Source organism: Saccopteryx leptura, chromosome 2 (assembly GCF_036850995.1).
Source record: "Saccopteryx leptura isolate mSacLep1 chromosome 2, mSacLep1_pri_phased_curated, whole genome shotgun sequence".
In the NCBI taxonomy this organism is placed as follows: Eukaryota; Metazoa; Chordata; class Mammalia; order Chiroptera; family Emballonuridae; genus Saccopteryx; species Saccopteryx leptura.
In genome coordinates, this window is record NC_089504.1 from 165,202,803 (window position 1) to 165,226,309 (window position 23,507).

The 23,507-nt window shown below is 36.3% G+C and overlaps 1 protein-coding gene and 1 pseudogene across 9 annotated transcripts in view; one reads left to right on the forward strand and one right to left on the reverse strand.

Annotated features, from left to right (window-relative positions):
* WASF3 (WASP family member 3) overlaps positions 1 to 23,507 on the reverse strand; it is a 193,169-nt gene that overhangs the window by 88,212 nt on the left and 81,450 nt on the right. For 8 of the 9 annotated variants that reach the window (XM_066369236.1, XM_066369229.1, XM_066369231.1 and 5 more), the window contains one exon: positions 17,632 to 17,726. The exons of the other annotated variant lie outside the window; for it this stretch is intronic. The gene's annotated coding sequence lies outside the window, so the exon portion shown is untranslated. The remainder of the gene's footprint in view (positions 1 to 17,631; positions 17,727 to 23,507) is intronic. 9 annotated transcript variants of the gene reach the window in all.
* On the forward strand, positions 863 to 1,049 carry LOC136391652 (mitochondrial import receptor subunit TOM5 homolog; annotated as a pseudogene).

The window sequence follows — 23,507 nt, forward strand, 5'->3', positions numbered from 1 at the left end:
TCTGCCTACTCCACTGCCATCTTCAGGTCCTGTCCCTCCCAATATTAAACTGCCTAACCCTTGACCATCTGCCATGAGTGGTCGACTCTGACTAAAAAGGAATAAATTGATCTACATTTCTAAAGTTCTGCTTATGAAAGATATTTTACTATTTTATTAAAGAGTGGTTTTGTCTGGTCCCCCAAATCCTGAGCCTGCCTTGTTGCTGTGTGCATAAGCTTCAGACCTCTCAATCTTACTCTGTTCTGTACTTTGATATATATGACTTTTGTATCATGACTGGTTTTGGGTTACCCACTGTAGAATCCCACATGTGAGTGTCCTTCCCAGGCTAGCCCAGGGAAGCATTCTACTCACCAAGATTCAGCTTGACACCTGGTAAACTAAATTTCCATTTGATATCTGCCAGGAGCTGTGCATATAAGACTTTGAGTACATACTCAGTCTCTAAGAAGATTTAGGGACATGCTGCTGTGTGTGGTTAAGGTGAAGAAAACTACACTTTTAACATGATCTCTGGGCCAAGAGAAAGGGACCATCTCCTTTTCCTTTGACTTGGAATGATAATTAATTTATTGGTTTTTTCAGGCCCTAGCAATGGTAAGCATATTTTTCAATTAAAATGAAACATTGATAAGAACTACGGTATAATAAGTATGTGTGATATTAGCTCATTTACAGAAAATCATGGCCAAAGTATGTAATTTGTACTGGAGGATTGAAAAACAAGAAACAAGTCTAAGAGAATAAAGAGAAGCTTATCTTTAAGTTTTAAATCCCACCCCCATAATGACAAAAATAAATCTGTATTTAAAATACTGACAACAGTGCGGCAGGTGGAACACGGTGGGACAGTGCCACGATGTTCCGTATTGAGGGCCTCGCCAAAGCTGGACCCGGAGGAAATGAAATGGAAGATGTGCGAGGATGTGATCTCCTCCAAACAGAACTTCCTCATCTATGTGGCCCCGCTGCGAGTCACTCTTTTTATCCTAAAGAAATTGGACAGCATACAAAGATTGGACATCACATGTGAACACATGATATGAAGAACTTGGTTCCAGTTTCTCCTCTGCAAATGAATAGGCCCAGAAGGATGTAGAATACTCTTTGATTGGACATAAAACTTCTACTTGTTCAGAACAAGTTTGGTTGTGGTAACTGACCTTCATAGCTAAAACAGAAAACTATTTGGGAAGTATGACATTTTGGGGTCATAGTACACCCTTATGTCTGTGATTTCAGCCTCCATGAATGTTGATATAATTGTAAATAATGTCAAATTCAATTTTCTAGCAAGTATTAATTCTATAAGAGACTATGTCTGCAGTGGCCCTGTCTTGTCAGTCATTTCTGTTGACCTTTTTACTTCTGTCTGGAGTATATTTGTCGAAGAGCTCCTTATGATTAGTAGTTATGTTTTATGGAAGCCAGCACACAACCACAAGAACATTTAAGCACAGGACCATTAGTCTTTATTTTTAATAAATGTATCAATTAAGAAAAAAAAATACCAACAACAATACTAGAGGAATATAAATGACAGATAATCTCCAAAGTTAAAAGGCAATAGGATCAGATTAAAGGAAGTAAAAGTCAAACATATGACAGAGAGGACATGGCCATCAGTGTACAGGTACCAACCAAGAGATAAGAAGTTGCCCCATCTTCCTAGCAACAGGATAATGGAATAAAAAGACAATTTTCCCCTTACCAAACTAGCAAAAATTTAAGTGTGATTCTATCAAGTGTTGGAAAGATAAGGAATTAGTAGAGTTGTTTGATGGACATGTAAATACCATCAAATTGCCCTTCCGAAGGGTAATATCTAATAAAACTAAGAATAACATATCCCTGATCTAATATTTCCACTTTCAATCTGAGACAAACATGCATAAGGATTCATGTACAAGAATGTTCACTGCAGTACTTTTCATCAGGGTGAAAAACTGGACATGACTACCAACAGCAGAAAAGCAGCTGTTAAAAGCAACGAGCTGGCCCTGGCTGGTTGGCTCAGTGGTAGAGCGTCGGCCTGGCGTGCAGAAGTCCTGGGTTCGATTCCCGGCCAGGGCACACAGGAGAAGCGCCCATCTGCTTCTCCACCCCTCCCCCTCTCCTTCCTCTTTGTCTTTCTCTTCCCCTCCCGCAGCCGAGGCTCCATTGGAGCAAAGATGGCCTGGGCGCTGGGGATGGCTCCTTGGCCTCTGCCCCAGGTGCTAGAGTGGCTCTGGTCACAACAGAGCGACGCCCCGGAGGGGCAGAGCATCGCCTCCTGGTGGGCAGAGCGTCACCCCCTGGTGGGCGTGCCGGGTGGATCCCGGTCGGGCGCATGCGGGAGTCTGTCTGTCTCTCCCCGTTTCTAGCTTCAGAAAAATACAAAAAAAAAAAAAAAAAAAAAGCAACGAGCTAAATATTGCTGACCTGTGTTGGTGCAGTTGATAAAGCATCAACCTGGAATGGAATGTTCAGGTCATTAGCCTGAAACCTCAGACTTGCTGGTCAAGGCACATATAAGGAACAACTACTATGACTTGATGCTTCCTGTTCCTCCCCTCCACCCTTTCTCTCTCTCCTCTCTCTAAAAATCAATAAATATAAACAACAACAAAGTCAACAAGCTAAATATATATGAAGTGATCTCCAAAAACAGCGATGCGTAAAAAGCAAATTTCAGAGTTACAGTATACTCTTTGTGCAAAATTACTACATATTTCCTGTGTGTATGTGTGCATACATGTGCATACACACACACAAAAAAAAAAAATTGGGAAGAAACATCCCAAATTCATAACAATGGTTACCTCTGTGGATGATGGGTAGATATGAGAGTCAAAGGGTACTTTACTCTCCAATGTGTTTCAAGTTTTTAACAAAGAATATACACAGGAATTACCTGTATAATTTTTGTTTTAATTTAGTGCAAACAACTAGAAAATACTAGATATATCAATAGCAAACCATTACAGAAGAAAAAACTAATAGCAAAGGGAAAAAACGTTTATTTTTTTAAAATAAAGGCAGTAATAGTGAACATACAATATAATTACAATAAATGTTTATGGATGAACTTACCTATTAATATAATAGCTAAGATTTATATAATATGCAAAACACTTAGGTGTTTCACATAAATTATTTAATTATTAAAGAATGAGATAAAAACTATTAATATTTCCATTCTACAGGGAAAAAACTAAGGCACCAAGGGTTAAGTAAACTTGACCAACATATTATAACAAGTTTTTTGAAGAGTCTGAAGTCAAAACCAGGCACACTAGACTCAGGGTCATTGTTCTTACCCATACAAACTCAGTTAAAAAGAAAACAACAGCTAAATATTCAAAAGCACATCTAAAACAAAACAACCAGGAAGGCTGAAAATAAAAACAAAAAATCTAAATATATACTAGGCTAATACTAACAACAAAAAAAGAACAGGTAAAGCAATGTTAATATGACACAATAGAAACTCAAGTAAAAAGCAACTTAATAAATGAAGGCAAAGACACATTTGATACTGAGAACGTTAATCTTTTTTTGTAGAAGACCCAACATTCTTATCTCAGAAATAAGAAAAAAAATCAAGATCTGAACTTTACAATTAGCAAGGTTTAACTGATAATATTTTAAAATTTGTACAATGGGAGAATGTATTCATTTCAAAATTACATGGAAACCTGTTTAAACATGGCCATGAATTAGGCAATACAAAAGGTCAACAAATTCCAAAAAGTGAGAATTACACATAGTAAGTGCAACACAATTAAATAAAAAATGAACTGCCTGACCAGGTGGTGGCGCAGTGGATAGAGCGTTGGACTGGGATGCAGAGGACCTGGGTTCAAGACCCCAAGGTCGCCAGCTTGAGTGAGGACTCATTTGGTTTGAGCAAGGCTTACCAGCTAGAGCTCAAGGTTGCTGGCTCGAGCAAGGGGTCACTTGGTCTGCTGTGGCCTCCCAGTCAAGGCACATATGAGAAAGCGATCAATGAACTAAGGTGCCACAACGAAGAATTGATGTTTCTCATCTCTTTCCCTTCCTGTCTGTCTGTCCCTAGTCCCTATCTGTTTCTCTCTCTGACTTTGGGGAAAAAAAAAAAAAAAAAGAACGAACAAACCATCTAATTAAAAAGGAGATATAGGTAAGTTTTGTCTGCAAGGTTTTCACCAATGATTCTGAACCCCTGCTCTGTTCTCTGATAAGGACCCTGGGGTAATTCAAGCCATGCCTAGACTGCTTCCATGGTGCTTCAGATAAGCCAAGTCAATAGTGATCAGAAATGAAATGGCAGATCTCCAGACTCAAGAAACAATGCACTGACAAGCCTACAGCCAACAAACACATTCACTAATTATGGATCATTCACCTAAAAGGTATTTACTCAGATACAGCTAGCTGAGAACCTGGCTCTAATAAAAGAGAATACAAGCCAAATATGCAGACATACAGAGGGAGAAAGGGTAGGAAAAGAGTGAAGAGGATGTCAAAAAGAAACTAAGTTTATGGGAGGAAGTTGGAAAAAGTGTCAAAAATAAAAACAAAATAATTCTACAACACGCCCAAAAGTATCATTCTGGGGTAAAAGGGGAAAAAGTTGCTAATAAAATAAAGTATAAATCATATCTTTAATAAAGTATAAATGATAAATCTAGTATTTTTTATAAGCTTCAGACTATTATACTGAGTGAAATAAATCATAAAAAGCTAAGAACGATATGATTTCACACATAGGTGGGATATAAAACTGAAACTCATAGACATAGATAAAAGTGAGCTGGTTACTAGGGGAGGGGGTTGAGGGTGAGGTGAGTAAAGAGAGACAAATACATGGTGATGGAAAAAGATTTGACTTTGAGTAATGGGTACTCAACATAATCAACAGTTCAAACACTGCAGAAATGTTTACCTGAAACTTAAGCACTCTTATTGATGAATGTCAATAAATTAAGTTTTCTAAAAAAAAAAAAAAAAAAAAAAAAAAGAATATGAAAGAACTCTCAAAGCTCAATAAAATATCCTAGATGAGAAAATACTAAGCCTGATTGGTGGTAGCACAGTGGATAGAGCATTGACCTGGGACGTACACTTGAGTGCAGGCTCACCAGTGGAATCATCAACATGATCCCATGGTTGCTGGCTTGAGCCCAAAGGTCGCTGGCTTGAAGCCCAAGGTAGCTGGCTTGAGCAAGGGGTCACTGGCTCAGCCAGAGCCCCTTAGTCAAGACACATATGAGAAGCAGTCAATGAACAACTAAAGTGCTACAACTACAAGCTGATGCTTATCATCTCTCTCCCTTCCTGTCTGTCTCCGTCTCTTTCTCTAAAAAAAAAAATTGCCCAGTAAGTTCATCCTACTAAACCAATATTACAAGAAATGTAAAGGGACTAAGTAAGAAAAATCAGAACAAAAAAATGAATAATAAAATGGCAAGAACTACATAGCTATTAATATTACTATAAATGTAATGATTAGATGTTCCAATCAAAAGACACAGGGTGGCTGAATGGATAAGAAAATAAGACTCGAACCTAAGCTGCCTACAAAAGACCCACTTTAGATCAAAAGACATACACAAGCTAAAAGTAAAGGGAGGGAAGAAAATGTTATGCAAATGGAAACAAACACACAAAGCTGAAGTAAGCAATACTTATATCAGATAAAACAGACTTTAAAACAAAGGCTATAACAAGAGACAAAAAAAGGACATTCATAATGATAAAGGAATTAAACAAGAGGCTATAGTATTTGTAAACATTTATGAACCCAACATAGGAGCACCTACATTAATAAAGCAAATATTGATGGGCATAAAGGGAGAGAATGACAGTAATACAGTAATAGTAGGGTACTTTAACACACCATTAAAATCAATGGATAGATCCAAATAGAAAATCAACAGGAACAGTGGCCTTAAATGACACATTAGACCAGATAAATTTAATTGATATTTTTAGAAAATTTCATTCCAAAGCAGAATATACATTCTTTTCAAGTGCAAATGAAACACTGTCTAGGATAGACCATATGTTTGAACACAGAAAGTCTCAATAAATTTAACAAGATTCAAATCCATCAAGTATCTTCTTCAATCACAATGGTATAAAACTAAAAAAAGATACAAACACATGGAAGAGGCTAAATAACATGCTAGTAAACCATATTTGGGTTAACAACAAAATCAGGGAAAAACTAAAAAACATGACAAAATCTGTGAGATACAGCCAAAATAGTCCAAAAGGGGAAATTCATAGCAATACAGGCCTACCTCAAAAAAACAAAACAAAACACACAAAAAAATAAAAAACAAAACAAAAAAATAAACCAAAAAAAAAATCTCAAATATTCTAACCTTATACCTAGAAAAAAAAATGTATAAAAATAACAACAAACAAAGTCCAAAGTGAGTAGAAGGAAATAATAAAGATCAGAGCAGAAATAAAAAGTCTTAAATTAATACAAATACATGCCAACAAACTGGACAACCTAGAAGAAATAAATAAATTTCTAGAACCATACAGACTTTTAAAACTAAATCAGAAAACAGAAAATCTGCTTGAACAGGTGGTGGCATAGGGGACAGATCATCGACGTGGGACACCAAAAACCCAGGTTCAGAACTCCAAAGTCGCTGGCCTAAGTACGAGCTTATCCAGCTTGAGTACAGGGTCACTGGCTTGAGCGTGGGAGAGACATGACCCCGATGGTTGCTGGATTTAGCCCATAGGTCACTGGCTTGAACCCAACGTTGCTGGCTTGAGCAAGGGGTCGCTTGAGCCCCTCCCCCCCCAGTCAAGGCACATATGAGAAAGCAATCAAGCAACAACTAAAGTGCCACAACCACAAGTTAATGCTTCTCATCTCTCTCCCTGCCTGCCTGTCTGTCCCTCTCTCTTCTTCTCTATCTCTTGCCAAAAATCCCCCCAAATCTGAAAATATAAACAGATAACAACTAACAAAACTGAATCAATAATCAAAAACTCCCAACAAATAAGTCCTTGACCAGTTGGCTTCACAAGCAAATTTTACCAAACGTTCAAGAAGAAATTAACATCTATTCTTCTCAACCTATTCCAAAAAAACAAACAAACAAACAAAAAAAAAACGGAAGAAAAGTGCAGGCTCCCAAGTTCATGTTATGAAGCTGCGACTATCCTGATTCCAAAACCAGAGAAAGGCATCACAAAAAAGAAAATAATAAGCCAATATTCCCAATGAACACAGATGCAAAATTCCTCAACAAAATATTAGCAAACTGAATTTAGCAATATATTAAAGAGATCGCACATATGATGACATATGATTTATTCCTGGGATACAAAGTAAAACTGTCATTATTTGAAGATTACATGATACTATATAAAGAGGATCTTAACAATTCCACCAAAAAGCTATGAGAATAAATGAATATATTAAAATTGCAGGACACAAAATTAATATTCAGAAATTGGTTGCATTTTTATACACTAATAATGCATTATCAGAAAGAGAAATTAAGAAAACAATCCCATTTATAATTACATCAGAATATAAAATACAAATTTAAGGAGGCAAAAGACCTATACTCGAAAAATTATCAGACACAAAAAAATTGAAGATACAAATAAATAGAAGCATATACTGTGTTCATGGAATAATTGAAAAATTAACATTAAAATGTCCACACTATTCAAAGCAATCTATGAGAAAATGCAAATCCTATCAAAATACCAATGGCATTTTTCACAGAACTAAAACAAATAACCCTAAAATTTATATGAAACCACAAAAGACTCTGAATAGCCAAAGCAATCTTGAGAAAGAAAACAAAACTGGCAGTATCACACTATCTGATACCATACTATAAGACTATAATAATCAAGAAAGCATGGCACTGGCATAAAAATAGACATAGAGATCAATGGAACAGAACAGAGAGCCCAGAAATAAACCTACATATATATGGTCAATTAGGCTATGACAAAGGAGGAAAGAATATAAAATGGGTTGAAGACAGTCTTCTCAATAAATGGTGCTGGGAAAACTGGACAGATACATGCAAAAAAAATGAAACTAGACTACCTTCTTACACTATACACAAGAATAAATTCAAAATAGATTAAAGACTTAAATTTAAGTTCCAAAACTATATAAAAAATCCTAGAATTTCTCTTAGAAATTTTGGATTTTTGCTCATCAGGAATATGACATTGTTCTTAATATATATTTTCTTGGTTATGTCTCTTTGAGCAAGGGAAACAAAAGAAAAAATGAACAAATGGAATTATATCAAACTAAATAGTTTTTGCATAGCAAAGGAAACCTTCAGTAAAATAAAAAGGCAATCTACTGAATGGAAGAAGATAATCACTAATGAAACATCTGATAAAAGGTTAATACCCAAAATATATGAAGAACTCATACACTTCAACATAAAAATATATATATATCCAATTTAAAAACAGGCAGAGGGCCCTGGCTGGTTGGCTCAGCAGCAGAGGGTCAGCCCAGCGTGTGGAAGTCCCAGGTTCGATTCCTGGTCAGGGCACACAGGAGAAGCAACCATCTGCTTCTCCTTTTCTCCCTCCCTTCCGCTTTGGCAGCCATGGCTCTAATGAGCAAGTTGGCCCAGGGCACTGAGGATGGCTCCATGGTCTCACCTCAGGCACTAAAATAGCTCAGTTGCTGAGCATTGAAGCAGCAGTCCCAGATGGGCAGAACATTAGCCCCAGATGGGGGTTGCCAGGTGGATCCCGGTTGGGTGCATATGATAGTCTGTCTCTTCGCCTTCCTGCCTCTCACTTGATTAAAAAAAAAGTGGGCAGAGGACCTGAATAGACATTTCTCCAAAGAAGACATACAGATGGCCAACAGACATATGAAAAGATACAGTATGTTACTAATTACCAAAATGGCTATCATTAATACATTAACAAAGAAGAAGTACTGGAATGGATGTGGAGAAAATGGAACATTGTGCACTATTAGTGGGACTGCAAATTTTTGAAGCCTCTATGAAAAACCATAGGGAGGGGTTCCTCAAAAAATTAAAAATAGAACTACCAAATGATTCAGTAGTTCTATTTTGTGTATTTATCTGAAGAAATCCAAAACACAAATTCATAAAAATACATGCGTATGTCCAAAGCAGCATTATTTACAACAGCCAAGATATGGAAGCAAACTCAGTGTCTATTGATAGATGAACATATAAAGAAATTGTGGTACATATATACAATGGAATATTACTTGGTCATAAAAAAGAACAAAATGTTATCATTTGCAGTAACATGAATGGACCTAGAGGGTATTATGCTAAGTGAAATAAATCAGACAGAGAAAAGCTAATACCATATGGTTTCACTTGTATGTGGAATCTAAAAACAGAATAAAACAGAAACAAACTCATAGGTATAGAGAACTGAGATGGTTAGATGGGAGGGGGTTAAAGGGCTAGGTGAAAAAGGTGAAAGAATTAAGAAGTACATTGTTAGTTACAAAACAGTCACAGGGACGTAAAGTAGAGCCTAGGGAATATAGTCAACAATACTGTAATAACTGTATGGTGCCAAGTAGGTACTAGACTTATCGGGGATCACCTCATAAACTATATAAGTGTTTAACCACTATGCTGAACACCTGAAACTAATACAATATTGAATGTTAAGGTAATTGAAAAATTTAAAAATTTAAAATAAAACTGGATACAAAAACAAGCCATCCAATTAAAAATAGGAACAAAAGGCTTGAATAGATACTTCATGGAAGAATACAAATGGCAAATAAGCACCTGAAAGATGTTTAACACCATTAGTCATTAAAGAGATGCAAACACACACCACAATGTACGTACCACTACATACCCAAAAGAATGGCTAAATTTCAAAAGACTAACCATGCCTAATGTTAGTAAGGACCTGGAGAACCCAGAACCCTCATACCTTGTTGAAGAGAATGTAAAATAACCTAATCACTTTGGAAAACAGTTTGGCAATTTCTTCAAAAGTTAAACACACATTTTATCCAGTGGATCTAGCCATCCTACTCCTAGGTATTTATGCAAAATGAATAAAAGCATTTGCCCCCATAATGACTTGCACATGCATTTTCATACAGCTTTATTTGTAATAGCCAAAATAATCCAAAAATCCATTAGCAGGTGAATGGATAAATTAACTGAACTATACATGGAATGACATACATGCAAAAACATGCATGAATTTCAAGGTAATTACACTGAATGAAAGCCAGACCAAAAATATGTATATGCTGTATGATTCCATCTATATTACTACAATATTGTGACTTATAATAGGAAATATATACTTGATCTTCATCCCTGTTTTTGACTCAGAGCTCCTGAGACCCTTGGAATTTCTTCATCCAAACTTGAAATCATAATTAGCGATAATTTAAATAAATTTTTTACAGAAAATTAAATTTAACAGGGTGACACTGATCAATAAGAAAGTACATATAATTTTGATATTTATAACAATCTTCTATCTCACATACCGTAAGTATATTAACAAGGTGACTTTTGGAAGGTCCCCAAGGATGGGTAATGGTGCCAGGCAAACCATCCATGTGATGAGGGGGTTGGACTGTTCGGTTCCACACACCCCCACCTCAGGGGAGAAGAGAGCCCTGGAGATTGAGCTTAATCACCAATGGCCAAAGATTTAATCAATCATGCCTGTCTTACTCTTTTGCATCAATTACTGGATAAGGACCTTCACCCAACAACTTAACAAGGAAAATCCAAAATACATTGAAAATAAATTTCAGTTTCTGGAGGAAACAACAAATAATAAGCTACAAAATTAAATGATTGGCCCTGAAGAAACCACTGTTCATTGTACTCTGAAATATAAAGCCAAAACATATAAAAGTACCCCGTCTGTTGGTCAAAAATAGCCATTTTTGTCAATTTCATATGAATGAACAAAACAAAATCAAATAAAGTCAAAATAGCAGTGTGTCCATGAAAGTTAAGATAAATGAAATGCTTATTTTTGTTAACTATTCCCAATTGTTTGAGCCATGAAAGCAGAAAGAGGAGTAGGAGATAGTAAAAGATCTCAAATTTGCAATTTATGTACTTGATCTCAAATCATCAAGACTGGCATCCTGTCAGCTCCATTCTTCTGAACATACTGCAACAATAAATCATGTCTACAGCAAGGAAGATCAGTCAGAGTTTCTAGGTAACTCTATAGAAAATCACCAACAAACAAAAGCATAAAGCTAATATTAGTACACTGGTAAAGATGATAAATGAGAACATTTTACAAACATATGCATTTTATATACATTATGTCATTTACATCCCACTACAACTTTATAGATCAGTATTACCTTCATTTAACAAAAGAAATCAGAGCTCAAAAAATAAGTCATCCAAAATGACATTAATTAATAAGTGTAAAACCTTAAATTCAAAACCAGTTCAGTCAGATGTCAAAGTCTTTGTTTTTTTGTTTTGTGCGTTTTTTATTTTAGGGTATAATTAACATATAATAGTATATTAGTTTCAGGTGCATAACATTAATAATTCAGTATTTGTACATACAGTTGATCCCTGAACAACAAAGGAGTAAAGGCACGAACTATCCCCATAGTCAAATATCCACATATAACTTAAGTTGGCTTCCTGAATATCTGGATTCCCAACTTCAGATGGAAAATGCATTTGCCCCTTGGATGTGTGTTTCTATGTGTGAGTGGACGCAGGCAGTTCAAATCCACATTGTTTCAGGGTCAACTGCACTGTGAAATGATAACCACAATAAGTCTAGATAACATGTCACAATTCATAATTATAAAAATATTTCTTTTTAAAAAAATGTATTTATTGATGTCAGAGAGGGAGGAAAGGGGGGAGGGAGAGAGAGAAAGAAAAAGAGTAACAGGCCTGACCTGTGGTGGAGCAGTGGATAAAGTGTCGACCTGGAAATGCTGAGGTCGCCGGTTCGAAACCCTGGTCAAGGCACATATGGGAGTTGATGCTTCCAGCTCCTCCCCCCTTTCTCTCTCTCTGTCTCTCCTCTCTCTCTCTTTCTCTGTCTCTCCCTCTCCTCTCTAAAAAATGAATAAATAAATAAAAAAAATTTAAAAAAAAAAGAGAGAAACAGAAACACTGATCTGTTTGTTCCTGTATGTGCCCTCACCAAGAACCGATGCTCTAACCAAGGTAGCCATCGACTAGAACAATATTTTTTCTTTTGATGAGAACCTTAAGATGTACTCTCTTCACAACTTTCAAAAATGCAATCCAGTATTAACTATAGTCATATCATGCCGTAGATTGTATCCCTAGGACTTAATTACTTGATAACTGAAATTTGTACATTTTGACCCCCTTTTCCAATTTTTCCCACCCTTTATCCACACCTCTGGCAACTACCAATCTGTTCTCTTTATCTATGAACTTGGTTGTTGTTGTTTTTAAAAGTACGCAAATGAGATCAGTATTTGTTCTTTTCTACATATTTCACTTAGCATAATGCATTCAAGATCCATCCATGTTGCTACAAATGGTGGAATTTCATTCTTTTTGGGGCTAAATAATATCCCATTGTAGATACACAGTATCTTCTTTATCTATTCATTCATCTATGGCACTTAGGTTGTTTTCATATATTGGGTATTGAAAATAACGCTGCAATGGGAGTTCAAGTATCATCTCAAATTTGTGTTTTCATTTTCTTCAGATAACAAAAAGTGGAACTGCTGGATCATACAGTAGTAGTGTTATCTTTAGTTTTCTGAGGAAACTCCATACTGTTTTCCAGAGACTACATAATTTTCCATTTCCAAAAACAGTGCACAAGCATTCCTTTTTTCCCACATCTATGTCAAAACTTGTTAAGTTCTGACTTTTTGATAATAGTCATTATGACAGGTATGATGGTATCTCATTGCGGTTTTGGTTTGTGTTGTCCTGATGATCGGTGATATTGAGCCTATCCTTTCATGTACCTATTGACCAACTGTATGTCTTCTTTGGAAAAAAAAATGTCTATTCAGATCCTCCACCCATTTTTTTAAGCAGACTGGGTTTTTTTGCTATTGAGCTGTATGAGTTCTTTGTATTATTTTGGATATTAACTCTTTATCAGATGTATGATTTGAAAATATATTCTCCCATTGAATAGGCTGCATTTTCATTTTGTTGATCATTTCCTTTGCCATGCAGAAGCTTTTAATTTGATGTAGTTCCCCTTGTTTATTTTTGCTTTTGTTGCCTTTGCTTTGATTTCAGAATCAAAATTTTATCTCCAAGACCGATGTCAAGAAGCTTACCACCTAAGTTTCCTTCTTGGAGTTCAATGACTAAGGTCTTCCATTCTAAGTCTTCAACCCATTCTAAGTTGATTTTTGTGTAGTATAAGACAGTCTATTTTCATTCTTTTGCATGAGGCTGTCCAGTTTTCCCAAAACTATTTATTGAAGAGACTATCCTTTCCCCACTGTGTGTGCTTGGTTGTTTTGATCATATAAGTGTGGGTCTATTTATGGACTCTCTACTCTTTTCCATTGATCCTTGTGTCTGTTTTTATTCTAGTACCATACTTTTTTGGTTATTACAGTTTTGTAATATTGTTGGTCCCCCGGAGTGCTTTGGTTATTTGAAGTCTTGTGATTCCATACAAATTTTAGGATTTTTTGTTTTATTTCTGTGAAAATTTTAGGATTTTTTGTTTTATTTCTGTGAAAAACACCATTGGAATAGTTTTTCCAATCCAATTCAAAACCAATTCTCTCAGAAATCAGTCTTTTAATGTTTCTACAATGAAGATACTGTATAAGCATCACGATTTGAGTATCCTTAGTCTACTAGATGCTCTGAATATTGTTTTTAAAGTTTTCAGCAGCTCATCAAGATTAAGATCCTCCAAAAGGTACAAACTTCCTATTATAAAATAAGTAAGTACTAGGTATGTAATAATGTACAACCTGACTACAGTTAACACTATTGTATGATACATAAGGAAGTTATTGAGAGTAAATCCTAAGAGTTCACATCAGAAAGGAAAGAATTCTTTTTTTCTTTCATTTTTTAAATTATAACCTTTTTTAGATTTTATTCATTTTTAAAGAGGAGAGAGAGAGAAAGAAAGAAAGGAAAGAAAAGAAAAAGAAAGAAAGAAAGAAAGAAAGAAAGAAAGAAAGAAAGAAAGAAAGAAAGAAAAGAAAAGAAAAGAAAAGAAAAGAAAAGAAAAGAAAAGAAAAGAAAAGAAAAAAGAAAAGAAAAGAAAAGAAAAGAAAAGAAAAGAAAAGAAAAGGAAAGAAAAGGAAAGGAAAGGAAGAGAAAGAAAGGAAGAGAAAGAGAAAGAGAAGAAAGGAAGGGAGGGGAGGGGAGGGGAGGGGAGGGGAGGGGAGGGGAGGGGATTTCCCCAGTTCTACACTGCCAACCATCATAAAAATAAAACAAGTATATGGAAATTATTTAACAGAAATCAATAAGCATATTATGTGGCTTATATTATTATATAAAACACATCAATTAAAAAAAAAGAAAAAAAACCACATCAATGAATTTAAAGATATAGACAGGAAGCAAACAAAACAATTTACACTCATACAGAGCCAAATGATAGTTATAATAAATTTAACAATTTTGTTTGCCGTCTTAGGATTTAAGAGGACATCTTGACATTATTTCAGATAGGCTTTTTCTTTATATTAAAAAAAGAGCTAGTCAATAAAGTTATAACTTTTAAGTACTACACACAGCTTTTTTTTTTTTTTTTTTTTTGTATTTTCCTGAAGTGAGAAGCAGGGAGGCAGAGAGATAGACTCCCGCATGCATCCAATCGGGATCCACCCAGCAAGCTCACTAGGGGGCGATGCACTGCCCATCTAGGGTGTTGCTCCTTTGCAACCAGAGCCATTCTAGCACCTGAGGCAAAGGCCATGAAGCCATTCTCAGTGCCTAGGCCAACTTTGCTCCAATGGAGCCTTGGCTTTAGGAGGGGAAGAGAGAGATAGAGAGAAAGGAGAGGGGAAGGGGTGGAGAAGCAGATGGGCGCTTCTCCTAAGTGCCCTAGCCAGGAATCGAACTCAGGACATCCACAGGCCGGGCTGATGCTTTACCACTGAGCCAACTGTCCAGGGCCTACACACAGCTTTTAGTATATATTAGTAGAAAGAAAATGCTGAAATAAAACTCCTAACAGATTATGCTCATTTTTAACTTTAAACAGTAACTTAAAACCATAAGTGATATAAATGTTAATTTTCAGATCATAACCACACAAATAAAAATATAGATATTGTCTACTGGCATTCAACATTCTCATCTCCTCCTATCCCAAACATCACAGACACTAGAAGGCTAACATCTACATTTCTCAGGTCCTTTGCTATGAGAATTCTGAATTTGATTTTTCTTATCTATATGACTTTTATTTCTTTTTCTTGCTTTACTGCATTAACTAGGAAAATTCTGAATAGGAGTGGTGAGTGACCATCATTCCCTGTTCCTAAAGTTAAACAAAAACATTTATTCTTTCACCAATAATTACATTAGCCATAATATTTTCATAAATACCTTTTATCAAGTTGAGGAAGTGCCTGCTCCATTCTAATCTTATTTTTCTGTGTTTTTATTATGAGTGGATGATAAATACTATTAAATGTTTTTTATACCTCTATTGAGATGATCATATGGGTTTTGAAAATTTGATTGTTTGTTGATGTTGTGAACTATATTGACTGATTTTTGAATGAGGAACCAATCCTGCATTGCTGGAATGTACTATCCTTTTTATATAAACTATATTCAATCTGCTAATATTTTGTTGAGAAATATTTTTGTCTTTTGTATCAGAGTGATACTGGCTTCATAAAATAGTGTTCCCTTCCTCTTATTTTCTGAAGAGTTTGTATATAATTGGTATTTGGTATTTTATTTTTCCTTATTAGTTTGTTAGAATTCACCAATGAGTTCATCAGACTTGGAACTTCCTTCTGGGGAGGGTTTTTAACTACAAATTCAATTTTAGTTGAGTAGTAAGGTAGTAGCTGTGTCTTTGATGGAATTTGTTATAATATTCCCTTACCTTCCTTTTAATACCTATAGGGTCTATATTAATGTCCCTCTTTTCTAATATTAAAAATTTCTGCCCTCTCTCTCTCTCCTCTTTCCTGATGAGTGTAACTATAGATATATCTATTTTATGGATCTCATCAAAGAATCAGCTTTTGACTTAATTTTTTTTCTATTGTTTTCCTGTTTTCTATTTTAATGATTTCTGCTTTTTATTATTTTCTTCCTGTTTGTTCTGAGTGTAAATTTGTTCTTTGTCTTCTTTCTTAAGGTGAATGTTTAAATTATTTTTTTAAAACTTCTGTTTTCTAATATAATCCTTTAGTACAATAAACTTTGCCCTGAAGTACCTCTTTAGGTATATCCCATAAATTTTAATGTTGAATTTTCATTTTCATTCAAGTCAACATATTTTCTAATTTCTCTTGAGACTTCTTCTTTGACTCATGGGATTTTCAGAATATTATATTTAATTTCAAAATATGTTGAGATTTCCCAGTTATCTGATACTGATTTCTTGCTAATTCCACTGCAAAGAATATAGATATATTACTGAAGAATTATCTGCAAAGTAAAAGTATGATAATTAAGTTCACTTTTCCAACATTAAATTAATGTACTGTAATGATATACCCAAGGTCAGGGTGAGATAGGATTAGAAATCAAGTCTTCCAGCAACCTTTCCTTCAAAGAATATTAATAGTAGTATGTTCTCTCTTAACACCCATCTCAAAACAAAGACTTTTGTTATTCTCCTTCTACCATTCTAAAAAAGGGGAAAACAGGATAATTCCAATATATCATCTCATTCAATTTTTAAAAAATTCACTGGGGTGACACTGGTTAATAAAATTATATAGGATTCAGGTGTTCAATTTCATAATACATCATGTGTACATTCTGTGCGATCACCACCCCAAATCAAGTCTCCTTTCATTACCATTTACGTCCCCAACCCTCTTTTATCTCTCCCCATCCTCCTCTCACTCTGGTACTTTACAATGATAAAACTTGCAAGACAAATGATAGCATTTTATACATGAGGAAAGTAAAACTCAAAGGAATAACTTGTCTTGTGAGTCAGCTATGTTTCACTACTCTTGAATTATACCTCAATGATAGAGTAATATAGATAATTTAAATCCTTAAATAATTCCAACCCTCATATTAGCCACTGTTAGAATCACCACCACTTCAGGTCAGAGTTAAGCTGTAGTAAAAACTGACTAGGCTTAAGTTTTATCATCTTGATTTCTCATACCCATTCATTATTAACACGGTTCAGATAATAAAGAACTGGTTAAACCTCAAATAATGAAAAGTAAATGAGCAAAATATATAGGGAGGAAAATGACATAAACTATATAGCATCTTCATTGTTCACATAAAAATTAATATGAAATGAATATATCAAATTTTCTTTCAAATTCTTACTGTTGATTAGGATCTAAAGCTCTAAAATACTATCTCTTAATATTTATATATTAAAATATATTAATATTTTGAAATATTAAATCCTATTTTATTTCAAATTAAAATTCTAAACGGTATCATTATAGATAGTAAATAGCATAAGGGTAAAGGCACACACTCTTACCGTGTCAGTGTTGACTTAGGAGTTGCAGAGATTTCCCTCAGACAGCATCACCACTTTGGCTCAGGTAACAGTAGTAACAGCAATCAAAATTAAAACTAAAAAGGAAAAAAAAGTTAAATACTGGCCAGCAAGATGCATTCAAGTATTCAGGAAAGTCTTAAATTCTAATTTCACATTTCAACAATTTCATCAAGGGAGCCTGAATCACAGAAATATTTCTTTTTTGATTAAAGCTCTGAAATTAACTTCAAGGAATCACAGTAAATAATAGCCAATAGGCAGAAAAATAAAAAGCCAAATATACTGCATTTACTCAGCTGAAATTCTCGATTCATTTACCCAACAACAACACATACATTTTAAGTTTTGTAACTGCCCACAATGAACTGAATACTGATCCTTCACACAAAAACTCTATCAGATATGTGCATTTGTATTAATTTCACACAAAAATATTAAATTCAATGAAAATCTTGGTAATCACTATATACAAATTTTAATAGTATATGGGGATAAAATAGTAACAAAGATAGAGCTCCTAGAGAACTGACCCTATAAAGTGTTTTGTGGATAACTGATATTGACTGCAAGCCTAGAGCAATCTGACTTTGCTTGCCACATGCTAGACTTGTGAGGTACCTAAAAGTACAATATAGTTTCCTCCCCAAAGAGAGCTACGGTTTACTTATAAGAACACACACAAGAAAAATTAGTGACTAAGCATTTATTTCATTTAACACAACTTTACCAAGCACCTGTATAAGTCAGCCCCCACTTTAAACACTGCAAACACAAAAACAAATAAAGAAATGCATGCTCATCAAAGAACTCACAGTCTCCTGAATCTGATTAATTATAATATAATGAAGTAGATGCTCAAAAACAAAACATGCGGAGGTGGATTTAACAGTGGGCACACAGGGCAGGCGCCCTCGACCTCGACTTCTGAAGGGCCCCACAAAACCCCAACTTTACACTTTCTTCTAATGACACCAAGTTTGGTTTCATATGTGCAATTTTAACATTAATAATACATAGTATTTTTTATTTATTTAAAAATATGGTTAACATGTATTTTGATTTTCCCTATCTCTCTCTCTCTCTTTTTTTTTTTTACAGACACATAGAGAGAGTCAGAGAGAGGGATAGATAGAGACAGACAGGAACGCAGAGAGATGAGAAGCATCAATTATCAGTTTTTCCCTGCGACACCTTAGTTGTTTATTGATTGTTTTCTCATATGTGCCTTGACCATGGGCCTTCAGTAGACCAAGTAATCCCTTGCTTGAGCCAGCGACCTTGGGTCTAAGCTGGTGAGCTTTGCTCAAACCAGATGAGCCCACACTCAAGCTGGCGACCTAGGGGTCTCGAACCTGAGTCCTCCACATCCCAGTCTGACGCTCCATCCACTGTGCCACCACCTGGTCAGACTATCTCTCTCTCTTTTTAAGGGGCCCAATATTTTCTTCTATGCCCGGGGCTTCTACCGACCTTAATCTGCCTCTGAAAACATGGCACCAGAAGTGGGCTGGGTATATATCAAATAGCTTCAGAGGAGATCAAGCAAGATGGGGAGGAGTGAAGCTAGGAAAAGACCAGCCAGCCAGGCAGAGGAAGGGAAAAGTATACAATTTCCAGAGAGAAGTAAAGCAGTTTTCAATCTACCAGAGAGAAGTCTCTGGACATGCATGGATTACATGCAGGCCTTTAGATAATGAGAACTTACATAGTCAAGACTGTCAATGTCTTTTTGAAAGTATGGAAAAAACCCAGATCATTCAATGATACTCTAAGGTATGTATGCACGTCCCACTAGTTTACTTATCTAAAATTAAAAGCAGCATATAATTTTCTCCCCCTTCCTTAGGAGCAGCTGTAGAGCAGGCTCTTGATTATAGGGAATAAAGAAAAAAGTGAGATTTTTCCTATGGAATTTGCATGAGTGATCGCCTTACTTTCAAATCTGAGAACTGACCTTGGGTTTTTAGATTATCCAGGCTGAATTTTACTTCTCCCAGATCATCTATTTGCACAGTTTTGATAGCAACATTATACACTTCACTTTAGAGATGGTTACATCTATTGATAGCTGTCTGTGTTTTCTGGATGTTACTCGCTTGTTTCGTAAAATGTGTCAACTCTTCCTTAGGGAAACATCATTATCAGTTTTTCCATTTTGCGAAAGGCTATGTACTATTATTTTGTTATTAGCTATCTCAGGATTAAGCATAGTGCTAATATGTGAAACATATTTAACCTAATCTTCACAGGGCGGGTTATATCTCCATTTATAAATTAGGAAATTGAAGACTGGAAGGTGAGTTACCCAGGATAACACAGCTTGGAAGAGGCAGGGTCAGGACAGGTCTGTCTGGTCCTAGTCACTCTTTTTAATTAGTGTTAAATGGCCTCCTTTTGAATATGCACACATGCATTTTTCTTTCCTACTGTGATAACATGTATAAAATAAGTCATAAATTTAGGTAATTTATAGTTATAAACTATAACCATAAAGGTCTTGAATTAACCAGATTTTGTGAGTATGCTGCCTAATTTTAGAGAGCAAAGTTATCTTAAATTCCTCTGAAGTTACAGGTCAAGGTTACCAACTGTGAAACCCAGTACGTTAGCAAGCACAGGGAAACAGATTTACATGCAACACCAGAATTCAAATTCTGTTTATCTACCCCATGGCTAAGCCTTGACTGGTGCTGACAGTGCTGCTCTGTGGCTATGGTCTAGAAGTAGACCTGCCATGTAATCTCCTACCAATAGGCTTGCACCATGATGCTCCCCACACATGAATGCCCTCTCTTATTCTAGTTTCCATGCATCCAAATTGTCTTTTGCCTTCAAAATTCAATCTGGTTCAGCGTTCTCCGCCCTCCCATTCATTGCTCTATTTGCTCAATAAACATGTATTTTATTGTGCTAATGTGTTTGGCACTGTGTGTGGCCCTACCCTGGAAAATCAAAGTTCAATCCTGCACCCCTCAAAACCTCTTGGTCCACCAGAAAAAAGTCATAAATAAAGGGTTAGCATTTAGTGTGGTAAAGGTATACACATGGTATCAAGAGAGCACAAGGGAAGGCGTAGCTGCACTGGAGACAGAATATGACAGGGAAAGATTCAGAGCCCTGGTAATACTAGAGTCTGAATTCGGATGACAGAAGATGAAGACCTAAAATAAGACAGGAGAGAATTTTTTAAGGGAACAAACTTGAGATGTAGGTGCTGGATGATGAAGTAGATGGGATGCTGAGATGTGCCTGGCTGAACTCCCTGCAGTGATGGGTATGTTCTATAGACGGACGCCTTCTGACATGGCAGCCTCCAGCCACACAGACCACCTGACTGAGCACTTGAAATGTGGCTAGTGTGACTAAGGCACTGAATGTTTTACTTAAATGTTAATTTAAATAGCAGCTTTTGTATTGGACAGTGAAGCTCTTAAGATTTCAGGCTTGAGATAATGAGTTGAAGGATTATTACCAGTCTCTGACAAAAAGAATTACAAGATGAAGAGCATATAGACACTCAAGTATCTATTGACAAAAATGAACAAGTAAAGAAGAAACAAACAAACTACTGATCTTTAAGGACTCCATTGATCTTTAAGGACACCTCCCTTAAAAATCCCATCAAACAGGTACCTATCCTTACTCATTCAGGTTTCAAATAAGGTCCTCAACAGTAGCACCCATGTACTCATGCTGTCTCCCAATCTTATTCCAATTCTTTTTTTTTTCTTTTCATTTTTCCGAAGCTAGAAATGGGGAGGCAGTCAGACAGACTCCTGCATGCGCCCAACCGGGATCTACCCGGCATGCCCACCAGGGGGCGATGTTCTGCCCCTCTGGGGCGTCGCTCTGTTGCATCCAGAGCCATTCTAGCGCCTGAGGCAGAGGCCACAGAGCCATCCCCAGCGCCCGGGCCATCTTTGCTCCAATGGAGCCTCGGCTGCGGGAGGGGAAGAGAGAGACAGAGAGGAAGGAGGGGGGGAGGAGAGGGGGAGGGGTGGAGAAGCAGATGGGCGCTTCTCCTGTGTGCCCTGGCTGGGAATTGAACCCGGGACTCCTGCACGCCAGGCCGACGCTCTACCGCTGAGCCAACCGGTCAGGGCCTATTCCAATTCTTAAAGTAGTACGACTAAATTAAAATTCCTTATGTTAGTCAATACAAAAAAAGCCCCACAAAACCATAGCAAATCATAACTCAGGGTATTAATTATAGACCAATAATGATCAAACCAAGATAAATAACTGCCTAGTAAAATGTTTCTAAAAATGAAAAAGGAATAAAAAAAAGAAAAGAGGGAGGGGGAGGGGGCCAGGGCCAGAAAGCTTTCTGATGAGTTCAGGTAATTTCAAATGTACTGCAGTCTGCTCACCTCCTAACCAGTTCAGTTTACATGCCTATGTCCTCTGTTGAGAGAAATGACTGAATTTATCTCATGAAATATCTTTTGTTCTACAGAGAATTTTAAAAGGTCAATGATAATAAAGTTTTCCCTAGTAATACGCCCTTTCATCTTAGTTATCTATACCATCCAAAGTCAATAGGAAATAAAAAATTCTGTGACTTGAAAACATTGAACCTGAGAACAGGTTGTGTCTAAATGACTCATTGTTAATCTGCCAATATTATCCTAATCTGACTGTATTAGGATTTGTTTACTATTTTGGTCCTTGCCCTCTCTTAAGCTTTAGAAATGAGAAGGTAGCATATTACAACACCCACACATGCTCCAGGTATCTGTTTACCATCTAAGTTTCCAATGCTACCTTCCTAACCAGACTCCAATTCTAAGTTCCTCTCTATCCATGAGATCATGGCAATAATGTTTTCACCTATTCACACATAAAGGTCTGTTTACAAGACTGTTGGACACTTAGAACACGTAGCTCTATTAGCATCAGAGAAACACATCTCATCAGAATGTCTAATGTGAACGTGTTTAGCAAGAAGTGTATGTCTAACACAATAAAACAGCAATCTTTGTGCTTCCCTCCTCAGCCTCTCAGGTTGGTTATCTGAGTTTCAGTTCCCATTGCTAGAACTGCCCAACATCTTTTAAATCAGAGGCTGTAAGAACACACTTACCTGGCCCCCCTATTCAATTTAGCCTACACGTGATCGCTTATGTAGAAGATGAGGTAAAAACATTGTTAAGTCATAAACTCTGTCCCCCAGAAAGCTTTAGCTGTTGGGGAAGTAAACAAACACAAAAAATCTAGAAAAATCAGCAGTAGGGGCACTGCTATAAGTCAAACAAAAATAATGTCTGCTCACTGACATCCACAGACATCTGTGTACAGTCTTGGCTAGGTACACTTGCAGTAAACAACTGAGGAGACACAGCTGTGCTGGGATAGGAGGTGAAAAAAAGTCTCCCAGTTTTGAGTCATGTGTTCATTCAAAAATTATTTATCACAGACATAAATACAAGGGTCATAAAACACTATTTTCTTTTTCTTCCCCTTAGCTTAATGAACAATAGCTGCTCAGTAAAATATGAAGAACAACAGATTCTGGTTATAGTAAGACTTTGCAGAGATCCATGGATGGCCACTATCTCCAGGTGAACAGTCCCTAGCCAGAGTCTGACAGCCCAGATACAACCACTCACTGATCCAACCAGATACTGACTGTCTTCCTGCTATGCATGAGATATGACCATGGATCAGACAAAGGTGAAGATATTTACAAAAGTCACCACTCTCCAAGCTGGAAAATGCTATGCAGCAAGAGACACAGAGAGTGCCGTGAGAGGAGACTGGTTCCGACTGCAATAAACAAGACTTAAAATCTGCATGTGGAACAAAGTGACAATAGAAACTGACTACTACTGCCCTTTGTGATGCATGGAGTATGA